Genomic DNA, 15,327 nt, shown 5'->3' with positions numbered 1-15,327 from the left:
TCGGAATCTCGAACCAGTAAAACAGATTTTATCATTTCTAGAGACGAGTAAATTAATTTTTTAAAATTCTATTCTTCATCAATTTTCCAAAATTAGTAATTTAGGTAAAAAATAAAAAAATAAAAAAAAGACATAACATTCCAATGCTGATGTAAGTAAATTTGGATTTACTTTGCATATTCATCCCTAAGTGAACTAATCAGAAGAATGTGAAATCATCCTTCAGTGGTAATTGCAGTGTCTTGTTGCAAAATGAATAAAGAGCCATGAGATTACTGTTTCTAATTAAATTCCCTAAATTGAAAAATTGGGGCCTACAAAGTCTAGAGGATTGTTTTCTTAATTAAGGTTAAAAAAAAAATAGAAGCTACTTTCAACAGGATTCAGGTGACAGCTGCAAAAAGTTAAACAAATCACCTAAAAAGTTTTATTGGAGTGATGGAGCCATACCTGTGATGTTTATGGTGAAGTGGATCCTGGTAGCCTATGACCTGGATGAGCAGATGGAAGGACGCTCGGACAGATGGCGCTGATGCAGGGAGGAAACTGGGATGTGGCTCCTGACAATTCCAGTTGGCAAGAAAAGAGTCATCAAAGCCTAAAATGATTGTTCATCGAATTTGGTCAAGAATATCTTCGGATGTGTCCTACTGTACCTTCAGAATCCGATATTGTGAGAACCTGAGTCAAATGGAGAAACTCTTATTCTCATACTCTCTCTGGGCCCTAGATCTGCCATGGTGTTGATCAGGGCCCTAGATCTGGCATGGTCTTGATCAGGGCCCTGGATCTGCCATGGTCTTGGTCGGGGCCCTGGATCTGTCATGGTCTTAATCAGTGCCCTAGATCTGCCATGGTCTTGATCAGGCCCTGGATCTGCCATGGTCTTAATCAGTGCCCTAGATCTGCCATGGTCTTGATCAGGGCCCTAGATCTGGCATGGTCTTGATCAGGGCCCTATATCTGGCATGGTCTTGATCGGGGCCCTGGATCTGCCATGGTCTTGAATAGAGATAAGTAAATTTACCAAAATTTGTTTTGGCCAGATTCGCTCCTTTCGGATGGACAGATTCAGTTGAGTCAGAAAAAAAAATTCATCTTGAATTGAAAGTAAAATGACTTTTATTATGTTCTGAAGTCTCTACAGAGATAAAATATAAGAAACAGGGGGGAAGGGGTTAAAAAAAAATTATTATACGCACCTGTCCTAAGTCTTCCTTTTTTTTTCCTTAAGCCATCTTTACCACAGCTTCTTAAAGCCGGCCACCAATTTGCTGGATTCATCCAAATCGAATCTCAAAAATGTTGGAATTTGCCAGAATCTGAAATTTTGGTAAAATTTGTAACAAATTTAATTTGTGGTTAATCAATTTGCTCATCTCTGGTCTTGAATGATTATTATTCATCACAAATAGAGATGAGTAGTTTGATTTGTTCTTCACTGGTCCAGCATTCAATGTGGTCCTCCATGGCTGCCAGTCTTCACCTCTACGCCGGACATCTTGTGCTTACTAGGCCTTTCAATGTCATGGCTTCTGTTGAGACCTAGTCTCTAGGACTCACTCAGTGACATGATGTACATGGTGCCACAACGTCAGTGAGTGCCAGAAGCGATGTCAAGGATCTCAGACTACCATGGAGGACCAAGATGTACATTGGACCAAAACAGAGCACCTCAAATCATTCATCTCCAGTTACAAAATTTGATCTCGTTTTGAACCATCCATTGGCCTTTCGTCAACTAGCAAAGTAAATTTTAGAGTTTCTTTCTATATCCAGTAATTTCTGGTCTGGTCACAAATGTACTCCACCCTCCTCCAACGGCCCCCAATAATTCAAGCTCAACTGAACCAGCTACATCATTTCTTAAAGGGGTTGTCTAAAATAAGAAAAAGGGGTCTGCTTTAAGGTGCGAGAAAAGCCTCACTCCTACCTAGTGGCTCTTTTTTAATACATGTTCCCCATTGGTCTGACCTGCAGTACCAGACCCAGCCATTGGACAATAATGGCGCTTTTCTTGGTTCAAAAATTTGATTATTTGCGTTTTATTTATTTCTTTGTGTTTTTTTTTTGTATTTGTTGTTTGTTTGTTTTTTTTTTTACATCAATTTGTGTAAATAACAATTTTCAGAATATTGACATTGTTCCGGCGTTTGAGGAGGCCTCATTTTTCACCTCGCATACCCATCGTGTTTTCTTGCGGGAATGATGGACTGGAATGTAGAATGAACTTATACGTTAAATGGCACAGTCATTAGCGCTGGGTAAAAATCAAATGAGATTCCTGCTCAACCAAAACTATTCAATGCTTCAATTATTCCGTTGTGTTTCTCTGATCTTTTTTACAATTTTTTCCGATTCTTTTGTAGAGTCCAATTTGCATAATACTTTAATAAACGAGATAGATGAAGTATGCGGAGATAACAGGGAAAATATTAATAAAAGCACATGTTCAATATCATAAAAAATTTTTAAAAAATTGCATCCTGCTAGGAATGGGACGGAACATACATTAAAAAAAATAAATAAAAAATTTTGCTTAAATTTGCATTGAGGTGTATGAACTGCTTAGTGCTATAATGAGTGAGGGTGCCAACAAGCCAGGCTGCTTGTGTTGTACAGAATTAGAAAGCATGGCTGCTTTTTTCCAAAAATTCGAAAGCATGGCTACTTTCTTCCAAAAACTGCTCCACATCTCTATATGGGTTGTGTTAGGTATTGCAGTTTGGCTCCATTAGTAAATGGGACTGACTTGCAATACCACATACAACCTGAGGACAGATGTGGCGCTGTTGCTAGAAAAAAAAATATTCATTCTGATGTAGGGCTGCATTTGATATGTTTATGATGCCCAGGAAAAAATCATATTTTAGGGTAAATGGGCATCCGTGTCCAGATGTGCTCATTCTTAGCTTTCACAAATTTTATTAAAACTGATCCGCTGCCACTTTTCAGCATGTAAATCTGCATATAATGGTAAATAGATCTCTTAGACTTGATGGGGCTGGTGTACTTACGCTGAAAATCCATGTCAGAATGGCTGTACAGTCCTCCAATTAAAATGTGTATTTTATTAGTCCTGCCAAAGTAATGACTCAAAAAGCAATGTTCATTTTTATATTGACCATGGAAACTATTTTCGAAAAGGAATTTTAAAGCCATTTTGACATGAATATTTAACGAAAGTTCTCCAGCCTCATTGGGTCTAAGAGATCGATTTAATAATTTGGGCAGTTTGCATTGGACACAGAAAAAATTTAAAGGGTTATTACCAAGATGTTAAGTTATACCCTATCTAGTTGATAAGAGGATAACTTTTTGATGGCTGGGGATTTAACTGCTGGGACGCCTCCCATGATCCCGAAATTGCGGAACTGGAACTTGACATTTAAACTATGCAGAGCCCTGTCCTGAATGCAACAGAGGTGTGCATGCTCAATCTCCGTTCCTTTCGTTTTCCATAGAATTGACAAAAAAAGTCTTAACTCCTTTAGCTCTCTAGTTCCATAGCCCCACTTTAAAGATCATGCAATCCGGACCCTCAGTGATCAATAAATAAACCCCTAACCCTCAGATTGAGGAGAACTTAATATTTTGAGAATAATAAAACTTTAAGAACTCCAGTTTCTATGAAATTCAGTTAACTACTGTATGGCCACATATAGAAACATATAGCATAAACGTCTCCCGACAGAGTATCATCTTTTTTTTTCTTTTTTTCAGACCTGGTCATTTTGTTCCACTCAACTTGGGATGTGTCGAACCAACATAATTGACATCTGATAGGGGATAACTTAACATTATGAGAGTAACCCTTTTAGGACTCCAATTCCTCTAAAATGCAAATCCTAACTATTGTGAGGCTACATGTAGAAACATATAGCATAAATGTCTCCCGACAAAGTATCACAAAAAAAAAATGTAAAAGCTGTTTTTTTGTTCCTTTTATTCTGGGATATGTCGAACCGAGATGATACATCACACATCCGAAAGGGACCAACGTAATATTTTGAGAATAATCCTTTAAGGGCTCCAAACTATTGTGAGGCTATATATATATATATATATATATATATATATATATATATATATATATATATATGTAACCATATAGCATAAACGTCTCCTGACAGAGTTTCACAAAATTAAAAAAAAAAAATTCAAAGCTGTTCCCCTCATTCTGGGATATGTCAAGCTAAGATGATACATCACACATCTGATAGGGGAATAGCTTAATATTTTGAGAATAATCCTTTAAGGACTCCTAACTATTGTGAGGCTACATATAGAAACATATAGCATAAACGTCTCCCGATAGAGTATCACAAAATCATCTTTTTTTTTTCAAAGCTGTTTTTTTTTTATGTCAAGCCAAGATGATAGGTAATATATAGAGGACTCGGATCCACCAGAGTAAAAGTTTTTAACAATTTTCAAAGAAGGATCTTAATAATGTATATGGAAAGTCATTTTTTTTTTTAGAAGCAAAAATGCCTTTAAAATTGGAGAACCCCCTTTAAGTGTCTTAAAATATAACAGCTATACATTTCGGCGAATTAACGACTCCACCGGCGTTTGAAGTAAATACTAGTTCGTCAAGTTGACGCGCCGCCCTGCCACAATGTTTAGAGTCAAAATCTATTAAAAGTAATAAGTGTCGACGGAAAATTAAACTTTTTTTTTTTCCCCTGCCATGTGGACTTCAATGCTAATGCTAACGCGTCTATAAACCAGCGATATTTTTGATGCGTAGAATAAACATTCTTTATTGTGTCTCAGCCAGATATTAAACAGCAGAGGGCTGATAAAAAATAAATAAATAAAAAAAATTTGATATATTTTTTTTTTAATTCTTAAAATGGAATGCCTATGGAGCTGCGGTGCACCATTATAAATTTCATTGCGGGGGCACAATTCAAGTACAACGTAGCACACGACATGATGCAGCGTACATAGCGGTATTAATAAACACTTATAATTTAACCATTTTTCAAGGCTACAATATCGTTCAATTAAATTAAACAATTCTCCGAGTTGCATTTCTCCCTCACTGTTAGAATTATGCGCGTTTGCCTATCTGTGTTAAGTTTTATGCCATTATATTATATTACACCATGATCACCGCAATAACGCATTCATTCCAGAGAGAAAAAAATAAAATAAAATAAAAAATACACAATGTCAGTACTTTCATGACCAGTCTGTTAACCAGCGGTCGTTCGCGGGCTTCGAAAGTATCTCATTTTCAAAGCTGAGCGCCTGAAATTTTCACCCGTGTTTGAGGAGTAAACGACTTTTACGTGTCATCATTTGTCACATGGTTTATGATGTTTGGAAGTGTCATTTGGAACATTTCAGAAAATTTGATGCTCCGATGTAATGAAAAGAAAAATTACTTATTTTCAAAAAATAAATCGAGTCGTTTCGCGTAAACCAAAATGGGAAAATCTGATTTTTTTTATTTTTATAATAATGATGTCAGATACAGTTTATTTTTCGTGATGAATGTTTTCTACTTGACGATGCCCAGAGTAGTAGCATGCGGGTAGAAGATTATAGGGAAGCAGGAGGTATAGTCCTGGATTGATGACAGGTATGTATCACCGAGGTGGCTGGCCTCGGTGATGTAAGTCCCAGAAAATTAGGCTCTAGCAACAATATACTGCTGAGGAGGTGTATAATGGAAGCGGATTTTGGGTCCTGGATGTAGGAACGGCCAAAAAGCCTGGGTGGGAATGGTTGCTCCCATTCAATCCATCTTTTGCACATATAAAAGGCAGCTTAATAATCTCAGGTGTTTGGTTGGAGCTGGTAAATCATCAGTGAGTGTGAAGCATGCTGAGGCTAAGCTGCTGTCTGAGTGAGACCCTATTTGCTTTACCTTCTTTGAAAAATGACTATGTTTTGTTACCACGTGTGTGCCAGAAAAGGCAAGTGATTCCTTTTAAAGTGCTGTGGAAGTTTATGAAGTCAATAAACCTCACTGTTTGGACACATGAACCCGATGCCTGTGTTAACTCTAGTACCTACCTGAGAGTATCACCTCCCTGCAGGGTGCATAAGTCATAGGACAAATCACACTAATTACCAAAAATACATGAAAAATGTAATAGTTGGATTCAATATGCAAATTGCCTCTTCAGAGAGGAAGAGAACTTGAACTCTATAGTGCCACCTGTTGGTAGTAGCGATCCTACAAGTCACAATCAACCTTTTAACGAGTTTTTCAATATGACTTAGGATAAAAGCCAAATCAGAATCTCAATTTGCAGACACGGTGACTTGGGCTATTGGCCCTCGTCAGTGCAAAGTATGAGAACTGATTTGGCTAGGTGAGAAGCTCTGGACTGAGGTCACTCTCCACACGGAGAAACCTTACCCCATAGTTGACTTCATTAACTCTCATGACATGGAGTAAGTGTCATACATAAATATCCTGGCACCCCCTATCAAAGGTCGAAATCAGACTGCCATTACAACAACCAGTCATTTTCCTTTAAATCACATATAACCTCTGTCTAACCGTTTCGATGCCGTGATAACTGTTCACAGCATCTAAGCGGTTCAACTGCTGTCATCAGAGTTAGCAACACTCGCAGCAGTCACAGCAGATGTCTGCTGTGCCAAATAGCCGTAACTCACCAGGTATGGAGCAGGGTCAGCGCTTGAGCCTGATCTGTGCAACTTCTTCCAACTGTTGCTGTGTATAAGTGAACGAATATCGGGAAGGAAGCAGGACCATAAAGCACTAGGTCCCTCCAACACACCGGCACCATAGCTGCCACATTGTCTGTTGCCATTGGCTGTACTCCCCCTTATAGTACATACTGTACTTGCATTTTCCTTTAAATCAATTGTGAGACTACTTTTATGGAAATCTATTTTAGAGTGTTCCTCTGTTATTCATTCTGGAAAACTAAGAAGAAATTAACAACTGAGCATTACAAGGGGGAGTTTTTGCATAGTTTGATACTCTCCAATCATTGCTAATATTATTATTATTATTATTATTATTTATTTATATAGCGCCATTAATTCCATGGTGCTGTACATGAGAAAGGGGTTACATACAAAGTTATAGATATCGTTTACAGTAAACAAGTTTCCACAACAAATTTACAATGACAGACTGGTACAGAGGGGAGAGGACCCTGTCCTTGCGGACTTACATTCTACGGCATAGCGGGGAAAAGACAGAAGGTCGGGGGTACAGCAGCTCTGGTGGTGATGAGGCGGCAGCTCAGGCGGTGGTGAGGCGGCAGAATGGTTATTGCAGTCTGTAAGCTTTCCTGAAAAGATGGGTTTTCAGGTTCTGTTTGAAGGATCCGAGGGTGGTGGATAATCGGACGTGGTGAGGCATGGCATTCCAGAGGATAGGGGATATTCGGGAGAAATCTTGGAGGCGGTTGTGTGAGGAACAAATAAGTGTGGAGGAGAGTAGGAGGTCTTGGGAGGATCGAAGATTACGTGAGGGAAGATATTGGGAGATTAGTTCAGAGATATAGGGAAGGGACAGGTTGTGGATGGCTTTGTAGGTCAGTGTTAGTAGTTTGAACTGGATTCGTTGGGGAATTGGGAGTCAATGGAGGGATTTGCAGAGGGGAGAGACAGGGGAGTAGCGAGGAGAGAGGTGGATTAGTTGGGCAGCATGATTGAGGACAGACTGGAGTGGTGCAAGAGAGTTAGCAGGGAGGCCACAGAGGAGGGTGCTGCAGTAGTCAAGGCGGGAGATGATGAGGGCATGTACAAGAGTTTTAGTAGATTGAGGACTGAGGAAGGGACGGATTCTGGAAATATTTTTGAGTTGGAGGCGACAGGAGGTGGCAAGAGATTGGACGTGCGGTTTGAAGGACAGGACAGAGTCGAGAGTTACTCCAAGGCAGCGGATTTCAGGTGCGGGAGACAGCATGATGCCATTTACCATAATAGATTGATCGGGTAGGGAAGATACGTGAGATGGAGGAAAGATAATGAGTTCAGTTTTGTCTACCTTTTGTCTAATATTCAAAATGTCTCTTCAGAAGAGACTCCAGCACCACCTATTGGGAGCAGCGATTTAGTGTTCTAGTCCTCTTCCTCTCTGAAGAGACAAATTTGCATATTTCATTTCCCAGCGGATCATGTGTGGCTTATAAGTCTCATGGTAGATCGGCTCACTCAGATGTACACGGAGGTAGACACGAGATCACTGCGGCTTTAAGAACTTCCTTTGGTTTATTATGGACAGCATAAACCAAGGTATAGTAAAACAAATACAGCCTTCTGGGCAAAAACAGGTAAAGAAAAGAAAATGGTAACAGAAACTCTGTCCTTCTGAGAGTGGGGTTCCTGCTGCTCACCGCTAGCAGAACATACATGGTTGGGGTTGGTTCCAGCACAACAACATCCCTGGAGTGTTTCCTCTACAGACACTCAACATTGCTGCCTTTGGAGGCCCACTACTTAAGCCCCAGAACACACACTGGGGTGGAGATAAGGTGGACATCCTCCCACCCATTCTACAGATGTTCACATAAAAGCCAGTCCATTATGTAAATTAGCTAATGGTAGACTGGGAGGGGGCGGGAATTGAAAAAATCAATGGCAGAGTTGCTGTGTTTCCTTCACCCACCACCACCAACAACAAAGTTAGGAAAAGTAAATGGAAGCCACCTGTTGGAAGCAGCGATCCTACAAGTCACTATTGACCCTTTAATGAGTCTTGCAATATGATCAATTTGCAGACACGGTGTTTCGGGTTACTTATTGCTCCTCATCAGTGAAAAGTATGAGAACTGATTTGGTTAGGTGAGAGGCTCCAGACTGAGGTCTAAATGGTAATGTTTCTCCTTGTGGAGAGTGACATACTGGCTCTGGCATGCCAAGGTAAGGAGACTTATTTGCCGTGCAATGCACCTCTGGTGGTATACCCCGGGCTGCGCCGCCTCGACATACTCACCTCACTTCGGCATCCTGGCAGGTCTCTGGATGAGGGGCGCACCGCTCGGTGTCCTCGCTTCCGGTTTCATGGTCGGTCTCTGGACTCGGTGACTTACGCGCGCTCCGTCATCGGCTTAGGCCGCGGCTGCGCGCATCTCTGGCCTCTTATTCCTAATGAAGCTCTTGACCTGGAAGTCTTTCCTGACCTACAGCAGCCACTAGTGTATCAGGCTACTTCCTGCTAGGGGAGGCGCCTGATTATCACTTTGCTTCCCTGCTAGGTCAGCTAGGTTCCTGCATGGTCGCCCCTTGTACTCAGGTCCCTGTGTGTACCCAGGCATGCTTCCCAATACGCACTCTGTACTCTCTTGTACCCAGGCGTGCTTCCCAGTATGCGCTCTGCACTCCCTTGTACCCATGCGTGCTTCCCAGTACGCACTCTGCACTCTCTTGTACCCAGGCGTGCTTCCCAGTATGCGCTCTGCACTCTCTTGTACCCTGGCGTGCTTCCCAGTATGCACTCTGTACTCTCTTGTACCCAGGCGTGCTTCCCAGTACGCACTCTGTGCTCTCTTGTACCCAGGCGTGCTTCCCAGTATGCGCTCTGCACTCTCTTGTACCAGGCGTGCTTCCCAGTACGCACTGTGCACTCTCTTGTACCCTGCGTGCTTCCGAGCACGTGCTCTGCACTCTCTTGTACCCAGGCGTGCTTCCCAGTATGCGCTCTGCACTCTCTTGTACCCTGGCGTGCTTCCCAGTAGGCACTCTGTACTCTCTTGTACCCAGGCGTGCTTCCCAGTACGCACTCTGTGCTCTCTTGTACCCAGGAGTGCTTCCCAGCACGCGCTCTGCACTTTCTTGTGCCCAGGAGTGCTTCCCAGTACGCGCTCTGCATTCTCTTGTGCCCAGGAGTGCTTCCCAGTACGCACTCTGCATTCTCTTGTACCCAGGAGTGCTTCCCAGCACACGTTCTGCACTTTCTTGTGCCCAGGAGTGCTTCCCAGTACGCGCTCTGCATTCTCTTGTGCCCAGGAGTGCTTCCCAGTATGCACTCTGCACTCTCTTGTACCCTGGCGTGCTTCCCAGTGCGCACTCTGTACTCTCTTGTACCCAGGAGTGCTTCCCAGTACGTACTCTGTGCTCTCTTGTACCCAGGAGTGCTTCCCAGCACGCGCTCTGCACTTTCTTGTGCCCAGGAGTGCTTCCCAGTACGCGCTCTGCATTCTCTTGTGCCCAGGAATGCTTCCCAGTACGCACTCTGCATTCTCTTGTGCCCAGGAGTGCTTCCCAGTACGCACTCTGCACTCTCTTGTGCCCAGGCGTGCTTCCCAGTATGCACTCTGCGCTCTCTCGTACCCTGTGTGCTTCCGTGCGGAAGCACGCGCTCTGCGCCCTCCTGTACCCAGCATGCCCCCGTATTCACCCTGCTAGACACGGTCTCTCGCACCTCCTTCAAGCCGGCTACCTGGTACCAGCAGTCTTGGTACTTAATTCCCCTGGGTCTGCCCCTGACACTCCCTCTATAGGTGGTGATCCTCACTAGGTCAGCTCACCCAAGGTGGGTTGGTATCACGGCCCAGAGGGTCCACTCCAGGAGTCGTTACATGTGGGAAATTTAATATGCAAAATGGCCTCTTCAGAGAGAAAGAGGACTTGAACTCTATAACGCCATCTGATAAACTATATATACCCCAAAATGGTGACTTTGGAAAATGCAAGTTGACTCTGACAAAAGCGATTTCTCCTACGTCTAAAGAAAAAATTAAACTTGTGGCTCTTTAAATACAATAATGAAAAATAAAAAGTACTTAAAGGGTGACAGTTTATCGTCTTAAACATATAGTGGTCAGCATATTATAGAGCCGGAAGAACTAAACAAAGTAACTTACTTTATGTTTTTGGTATTTTATTCATTTAAATCTGGATTTTGAGTTAAGTCCAGGGGGGCGGTTCTAACTCTGACTCCACCCATTGGACTCATAAGCTTAGAACGAGCAGTGATTTAAATGAATAAATTCCAAGTTCTACTGAAACTTTTCCTATAAAGCAATATATCAATCTTATTCAGCTCCCCTTCCTCTATAACCTCGAGTACACCGGACTTTTGAATTCCATTTAATCATATAAATACGTGGACAAATTTGTAGAAACCTGTAAATATACAGTGCTGCCTTCCTTCTCCGTCATCCACTATTCCAGTTTCATATATAATTACCATAAATTGCATTCGGGATGTAGCTGTATTCTGTATATTCCATATTAATACTAGAGCTACCTCCGGAGGTGACTATTCAACGCAGATTACATTAGTGTCGCCAGAAGTCATTACTAAACTCGAAATTCTGTTCACATGCGAATTTCATTTCAGTAAAAAGACAAGTTATCCATTGGTTCTTACGCAGGTAAATTAAGTAATATAAGCAATGTATTAAACATTCGCTCATACATTTTCATTATTTTGTAGCTGGGAAAAAATAATACAGTGATCTTTATTACCGGTATAAATACCGAAGTCGCTAATGCATCTACATGACGCACCTGGCGCTCCGACGCCGACAGATATCATATATAAGTCTGTAGGAATTACCGTTGTAACGGGGGTAAATTAACACAAGAAATATTATTGGTTGGGGACGTCGTTCTCTGGAGTCTTAAAAGCCGAATGATCTGCATCCTTTCTGGGTATAAAACCAGCTTACGAGACAGAAGCTCAACTCGTCATAAATCTATTTATTTTTTTTTATTTTTATTTTTTTCATATATTTTGCAATTAAAGGAATTTTTCACTTTTATTACAGATGTTTTTAATTAAATTGAACACAGATACTTTATTAAGTACCTTTTCTGTAGTCAGTCGAGGTAGACATTTTGTGGGCTGAACGTGAGTGTATGTAGAACTTAATAAGGTCTGGCCGTATTTTTTTCTCTTATTTTATTCTTTTTTTGGAAATCAGAGATATGGGGCTTTTTATTTAGTACCGAATTATATGATCTTTAAAAGGGGGTGTGGCTCACAGGATCCTCTGGGGCAGGTCTTTAAGGCTGCTCTGCATTATTATCACTTGAGCCACACCCCTTTAGCATTAAATCAGAAGGACCAGATCTCTGGAACTATCTGGCGGATTTAACAAAAACACAAAAAGGGCGCACTCGGGGGGAGCAGAGGAAATAAAACAAGAGCAATAGCTCGCTGCCTTTGACCTGGTCATAGGTCCTCTTTAAAGGGATGCTGTCACCAGGAGTAAACGTTACTAACCTGCAGATATAGCACTAATCTGCTGGTTAATAGCATTACTAACCCGCCTGGCGCCCGCAGTTAGAGGACAAAATGAAATTTATTCCACCTGAAGCATTTAGGTTTCGATCACAGGGCGGCGCCAACGCTAATTCAGTCACCGCTCTGACTATAGAGAGCAACAGCTGTAACCGCACCCCAGTCCTGACTGATAGTCGACCCCAATGTAGAGCCAGTGTCAATCAGTCCGGGAACCTGGGAAAGTAGAGTAGATTGATATATGGTTTGGTGGTAAGAGATTTACTCTAACTAAGGAGGAGTGAATCAGTTTTGCAAGAATCAAGATCGGCACAATTTTTTGAAAATTTATGAATGAATAAACTGTGATCCGTTTCAGAAAAAACATCCAAAATGGTCATCGTCATGTTACAGGTAGTAGTATTATAGAAACTGCAACATAAGCCTTTGGGCACGGACTAGCAAGGTTCCCCATAATGCCTTGCAGTTGTACCACTCTATAAAGTACAGTCAGTTACGTGTGACCGTAGGTCAGAGATCACCAATGACATGTAGCCACTATAAAAGTCCCAGCAGGGATGCTGCTGTCATTTTGTGGGGAATGTGGATAAGAGAGAGAACCTCAGAGCTCAGTCACAGAGACATAGTGCACAGAGTAGATTGAGAATTTGTGAAATGAAGAGAGCAGGTAGATTTTATTACAAGAAATAAAGATAGGATGCTGTGTAAAGGTCGACCGTGATCGAGCTTTGTAAATACCGCATCAGGCAGGGAGCTGCTGTTGCCAGACCTGCGATTCACTCAGCCTGCTCTTCTACGACATTCATTTTTTGCCGCACCCAACATTGCTGCATTTTCTACGTCCAGTTTTGTGATGTTTTAAAAATTAATTTTATTTTCCTTTTTGGTCTAGACATAGGAGTCCAGTGGGCGGTGCTAATAAATGATTGATAGCGTTCTCTGGAAACAGAGTCGGTTGTGATCACTGATAAAAACACCCACTGGACTCCTAAGCTTAGAACACGTTGGAAATAAAATTTAACCAGAGTTCTGCAGATTTTTTTTCCCCATGAAACGAGATATCAGTTTGCTTAGCATTTCCTGCTCTATTACTTTAGGTATCAGTAATAGTATATTTTATATATTTTTTTGTATGGATTGAGTATTTTACTTCCTTTTTATGTGTTTTTGTACTCGAGAAACAAGCTCATGGGTTAATTGGTGTCCTATGAAATTTTCTCCAGTGTCTTTCTCCGAGAAATTAGACTGTGAGCCCCACAGGGGACTGTGACTGATGCAAGTGACTACATTCTCTTTATAGAGCTGTGGAATATGTCAGTGATACATAAATATTGGATAAATGTATCTCATATCTTTCTGCCTTCTAGTTACCAGGCTTGTGTTTGACAGGTCATATTGTCGAAAATGTTCTCTTCTGCTCTTATAACTAACAGACGGCTACATTCATGGAAATAATTACATCTTTCCTCTATGGTAAAATGTCTTTTTGTATGTTATCTATGTAGAATCACAAACGTCAATGGGATCCCGATTTAGATTTTATCTTTCATTTATCATGATTATCGCAAGGTTTTAGGAAATTTCCTCCAACTCTTACTTAAATAGGCTGCAGAAACTGGACCGATATGGTTTTAAATACATTGGATAGGACTGCTCTGAGATGGATATACCTTGACGTTGGTGGAGTGGCTTAGTATACATTTTTTGCAAAAAACTAAATACCCTGTTTTTGTTAACATCTTTTTACTAGCACATGCTGTTTACTGTTATATATATATATATATATATATATATACTGTATATTTTTTACAACAAAGTATTTTTGCACGTTTGTTGTACTGTGTTTTTTCTGTGTTTCAGTCTTTGGGTGGTGTGAACACTGTCCTACCGACTTGTTCACTTTTGTGCATGGCTCATGTGTATTTAATCGATATGGTGAAATGTAGGAAATTCCCCCAACTATTACTTAAATAGGCTGCAGAAACGGGACCGATATGGTCAAAATTACTATAAAAAAGGCAAAAATGTAAACAAAATATTAAAATACTTCCAAAGACCATAGGTCTACAAATGTAACATGTCCACTTTTCTTATTCTTCCTCTTCCTTTTGAACCATAATAAAAAAATAATTTAGCCTTAGAGTCGTCCTCATCGGTCAAGTTGTTAAAAACTGTACGTTGCCATTTTCTAAGAACACTTTGGGAAAAATAATGGGTAGGCCCGAATCTTAGCACACAGATACAGTTAAAGGGAATCTGTTACCGGATTTTTGTGGTGGAATGTGAGTGCAGCATGATGTAGGGGCAGAGACCGTGATTTCAGTGATGTATCATTTACTGGGGTGCCTACTGTAGTTTTGATAAAATCCCTGCTTTATTTGCTGCAGATGTAGCAGTTCTCTGACTGCTGAGCTCTTTATAACCCCGCCCACACCACTGATTGGATGCTTTCTGTGTATACATTGTATAAGTAGAAAGCAGCCAATCAGCTATGGAGGAGGAGTTATGCAGAGCTCATGAATAAGAAGGCCTACAGTACATGGCAGCAGGTTTTCTAGTCCTCTAGCGATAATATTTTGCTAATAAAAGTAGAAATTTTATCAAAACTACAGCAAGCAGCCCAGAAAGTGACACATTGCTGAAATCGGGGTCTCTGCCTCTACATTATGTTGCTCTCAGATTAGTTAGCAAAAAACTGGTGACAGATTCTCTTTAAATGTCATGGTTGACTTTGGTTTTGAACAGTGGACCATAAATCGAGGTCTCATGACTTTACTGCCTAGACAGATTGGTAGATTTCTCGACCAGGAATACCCCTATGGGAAGTAAATGTGTCAGTGCTCGATATGATCCCCAGACTCATGAAAACGTGGCTTAGCAAGACAAGACTGGGTTAGACAAAAGGCCAACTGAGACTTTGCAGCAACCAAATGGTCAACATACTGCACATATGGAGTCAGTCCTGTCCTCATTAGTTGTTCTCCGATGTAATAAAAATGAAAAATGTGACTAAAAGTAGCCTTAAACAATAAAAAATACTGTAGACAAATGAATTGGCTAAAGTCATGGTCACAAAGTATATGCCACCAGAAAAGCTCCTAGGGCACTCGTCAATTGTATCCACAGGTTCTTAT

The 15,327-nt window shown here is 41.1% G+C and overlaps 1 protein-coding gene across 2 annotated transcripts in view; it reads left to right on the top strand.

Moving 5' to 3' along the window:
* Nucleotides 1–15,327, top strand: part of TAFA1 (TAFA chemokine like family member 1) — a 641,958-nt gene that overhangs the window by 399,310 nt on the left and 227,321 nt on the right. The gene's annotated exons all lie outside the window — the stretch shown is intronic.

The sequence above is a fragment of the Dendrobates tinctorius genome, unplaced genomic scaffold (assembly GCF_039654945.1).
Source record: "Dendrobates tinctorius isolate UK_male_01 unplaced genomic scaffold, ASM3965494v1 ptg000027l, whole genome shotgun sequence".
Classification (NCBI taxonomy): Eukaryota; Metazoa; Chordata; class Amphibia; order Anura; family Dendrobatidae; genus Dendrobates; species Dendrobates tinctorius.
Note: the sequence above shows the minus strand (reverse complement) of the source record. Positions and strands in the feature narration are given on the sequence as shown.